The sequence below is a fragment of the Anoplophora glabripennis genome, unplaced genomic scaffold (genome assembly GCF_000390285.2).
Source record: "Anoplophora glabripennis isolate ALB-LARVAE unplaced genomic scaffold, Agla_2.0 scaffold329, whole genome shotgun sequence".
Classification (NCBI taxonomy): Eukaryota; Metazoa; Arthropoda; class Insecta; order Coleoptera; family Cerambycidae; genus Anoplophora; species Anoplophora glabripennis.
In genome coordinates, this window is record NW_019416941.1 from 400,166 (window position 1) to 405,182 (window position 5,017).

Below are 5,017 nucleotides of genomic sequence, written 5' to 3' on the forward strand. Positions count from 1 at the left end.
TTTTTTTTCTCACTACCTTGATTTTGGTTTTTCCTCTGTTAAGGTTCCTTCACATATCTCGTTCTGCTTTCTTTTTACTTGCCGTTTTTATTTCTTTTTCACTCACCTCACTTCACTTAACCTTTACACTTCTATCCTATTATAGTTTCTTAACAATCTCCATTTACATTCCACTTCAAAATATTTCTTATTCTCTACTCTTATGTTACTTTTCTCTTTACTACTTGATTCCATGTGAATAACACTTTAAATTTTTGACATTTCTTTGACACATTGATTTTACCAAATTATGACATATCTTTGACCCTTCATATTTTTTTCTACTTAATATTATACCATATACTATAACTATTTATAAATACTCTAACATTTTAACTTTTATTAGATATCGGTAACGAATATGATTCCTAATACTGATTCAATACTAACAACAATAAATAATAACCACTTCAAACCATCATATTTACTGCTTTGTCTTTTAAATAGACCTTTGATTTACATTTTGATTTGTTCTCTCATATCTGATTTCATTTCAATATATATATATAAATATGCCGTTTAATTTTTCTTGAAATGGAAAACCTGACAATTAGCTTAATTTAAAACATTTTCAACCCACATTTCCCAAATTATTAATTTAAGTCTCCTCATATTTTTTTTATGAAATTAGAAATTTTGCTATGAGCATACCTACTTCTGAACTGACTTTAATGTAAGGCAGGAAAAGCACTTAATTATTTTCTAACATTTACTGTCATAAATAAAAATAAATCACGAATCATAGCCACAATAATAGCGAAATTAAGAGCGATACTTTTTACGTTTTTTTTACTTTAAATAGTAGAACTGATAATAAATGTACTGATGAACATGTATACACTGGAAGAAGACAAAAAAGTATAGATACAAATATTTGAAAATGTTTATAAAATCTTTGTTGGTTCATATACAGGGTGTCCCGAAATTCATGCAACAAAATTTGGTCATAGATTCTTAAGACAAATTTAGGGGACCCGTATTTTTTATTTTTGCCAAGTGGCCCCCTCTTTCGGAGTTACAGCCCCCTGAAGTCCGCCCCTAAGAATAATCTTTTTTTTATATCTCAGAACCCTGTTGTACGAGAATCACTAAATTTGGTACCCAGGGGTTTTATGATATGTGGAATCTGATGGTGCTACGTTTTTTGGCGGGGAACCCCCTTAAGACAATTTTTCGTGGGCCCCTGAATTTGTCTTAAGAATCTATGACCAAATTTTGTTGCATGAATTTCCGGACACCCTGTATATGTATACACTAGTATTGCTAGTGTAATTATAATCATTTCTTTCCATAACCGCCGCCGCCGCCTCCACCAAAACCAAAACCACCGCCACCTCCAGAACCTCCACCTCCGCCTCCGCCAAAACCTCCGCCACCACCATATCCTCCTCCGCTCCCCTGACTTCCTCCTTTACATCCACAAGGGCGCTGTGGCGCAGGATGTTGCTGGACTGGTCGATGAACTGGCTGACGAACTGGCTGATGAACTGGCTGACGAACTGGCTGTCTCACAGGTTGTTGTCTCACAGGCTGTACGATTATAGGCTGAACGACTACAGGTTGCACTGCGTAACCTCCCCCACCTCCGCCTCCGCCACCTCCACCGCCTCCACCTTTGCCGCCACCAGATTTTTTAAACGTGGGACTGGTGTCGATCGACAACAACAAAGCCAAAACGACTGCCTAAAAATATTTTCGAAAATTAATAGAAATGTAGTTACACAAAAGACTTTAGATATAGTGTAGATAGCGGAAAATTACTAAATATACTATACAGAATGTTGAGGAGATGACTGCAAAAAATTTAGGTCATAGAACAGTAAAAAAATAGGACGATTATTTCGTTCGTTCAAATCGACGGTGGATTTCCGTCAATTTGAGGAAGAGGATCCTTTTTGTGTACCAAATTTCCAATATACCAGTAAAATGCATTGATTTTTTGGAAAATATGTGGCTAAAATTTGATTCCAACAAATTATTTTTGACGCCCTGTATTTCAAAAACATAGGACGATAGACCCAGATGTCATAGGAAAAAATCATATAATATTTTAAGTTTCCATCATCCTCTAAATGTTTACGCTTATTTCCGCAACACCATGTATTACTAATATACCTAATACACTACCTATCTATTAATTTCAGTTTTAGCGTATGTGATTATTAATCTACTTCATATTTTAATTGTTATTAGTTCTTAAACTGAGTTTCCATATTACAAAATTGTTTATTAACATGTAAAAACTTTGGGAACGAATGAATTTTCATTTTTTTTTTAATCTGCAATTTAAAAATTATTTTTAAACCTATTCAGTAAATCATTCATTTATATCCATAGTTATATTTTAATATATATGTTACTTACGATTTTTAGAACAACACCCCAAAACATTTTATTTTCAAAATTAACCACACTTATATACTTTGAGATATTTAGATGATCTGTAGTACTGGACGGTTGCAAAATTTTTAAATAGTTCTCTAGCCAATTTAGTGAAGCTCATCGTGTCAGTTATTCACCGTAATTATATATTATTTTCAATAATTATTACGCATCAAACTACTGAATTTTTCTATAGGAATTTGTATTTTCCAGTAATTCTTAAAATTGTTAAAAAGTACAGGAGATGGATAAGCAAGATTGCCTACTAATATTAACATATTAACAAATGAATGTTATTATATTTCTTACGTAGTAAAACAAAATAGCATCATCGATATTAATGTGGATATAATGGTAAATAATATGATGCAAAAAAAAGAAAAATCTGTTTCTAAAAACTGTTATTGTTAGTGGCGTTTGTAAAGAACTCGTATTAACAAGGCATATATTATAATTATTAAATTTATATACTTCGTTTTATATTATTTATTATCAAATGGGTATTATAATGGGAATTTATTATAATTTTTACCGTAAAGAATCATTAATCAATTCTTCAATTTTTTAGTTATGTATTATGTAGGTATTATTACTTTTTTAAATTATTATAAAGGTATTAAGACAAATCAAATTAGTTCTAAAATTTATTCCATATACTAACTAGTATAATATGAAGTTCAAAATAAGAAAAAATAATAAATATAATTATTTCTTAAAAAAAATTTCTAACAAAATACCTACGTAGTTGAATATTAGAACATATTTCACTTTCTGGTATATTTATCTGACACGTCGATAGAAAATCGTTTGGTTTGTATAGATATTAAAACTCCTAACTAATAGTATAGGATCAATGTGTAATGTACATAGGTACCAATTGTTGGTAAAAAAAGTATATAAATTATAAGCAGAAACGAAATTGTTTTGTATTATCACATCAAAGGACAGAATATTTCGAATTATTAATGTAAAATTCTATTCACTAATATTAATTCAAACAACTATTTCTTCATATACCTATGTATCTACATATATAGTATACAGCCTGTTACAAATTCGTTTTTCACTACAGGGATCTCGGAAAGAGGTACGAAGTAGTTTAAATGGGGGTTTCATAGTCAGGGGACCAACATTATGCCTTTAAAAAATTAAGGCTAACGTGATTAGTTTTCGAAATACCTATTTGAGAAAAACCGAAATTTTGGAAATCCGTTTTTGTTTCATTTCAGCCTTGTTTGAGGTGATTTCTTATGGCATCTTTTTGCCCTCTATCGAATGGCATAATCAATTTTTATATGTAACGTTTCGTCTCTCCAGGACAATCATCAACTTCATTTTTTTAAATACGACCCTGGAAATTTTATTACATTTTATGCAAGCCTACATGACCCCTAATACTATGTTTATTGAATTATTGTACACTCCAAGTGTCGTTAGACCTTGTGAAATCCACCTAGTTATTTAAACTACACATTGCCATCACACGTTACAATAAAACATTATTAGAATCTTAATCTCTATCACCTAGTCATACATAATTCGATAAGTTGTTGCGTCAAAACTAAAACATTATTAAAATTTCAGTTTACTTACAGTAAATTTCCGTTTTGGCAAATGTTGAAAATTAACATAAGCGTAATATGATCGCAATTTATTAAACCTTTAACCGCAACTGCGAAAGAGCATGTCAGATATATTTGTATTCATATCCTGAAAAAAAATTAGATCGAAATTTGTTTGAAATTTGAGTACTCTATAAACCTAGAAATAACTATGAGCACGGGATTAAAACACTAATAATGTTTTATTGTAACGTGTGATGGTAACAGTTTAAATAACTAGGTGGATTTCACAGGTCTAACGACACTTACAGTGTACGATAATTCAAGAAAAATAGAAATCTAAAAAAGAAAGATAAATTTGGAATGAATATGTTGAAGTTGAATTTTTTCTATACAAAACGTCTGAATCTAGTTCGGGCTGAGGCAGTACAATATTGGGGGTCATGAAGGTTTGCAAAAAATGTAATAAAATTTCCAGGGTCGTATTTAAAAAAATAAAGTTGACGATGGTTTTGGAGAGACAAAACGTTACATACAAATATTGATTATGCCATCCGATAGAGGGCAGAACGTTGCCATGAGAAAGTGTTCTTCTGTTTTCAATATCACTTCAAACAAGGCAGAAATGAAACAAAACGGATTTCCAAAATTATGTTCTTTTTTAAATATTTCGAAAACTAATTGTGTTAGCCTTAATTTTTTAGAGGCATAATTTTGATCTCTTGATTATGCAACTTTATCCCCATTTAAGCTACTTCGTATCTCTTACCGTTTCCGAGATCCCTGTAGTGAGAAGCGAATTTCTAAAAGCCTGTATACCAAGCAACTTCAAAATCGTACCCAAGGTAAGTACTTAAGGCAGAAAATATTTTCACCTAATGTTGTCAATAACTACGTACATTATTTTTTATCAATTTAGTACTTCCATTTAAAAAAGGCGGTTATTTAATCCTTCTAGTGATGATTAATAAATTTTGCAATATTTTAAGAAACACTTTGTACTATCTATACCCGTTCTAATATAGACTACGATC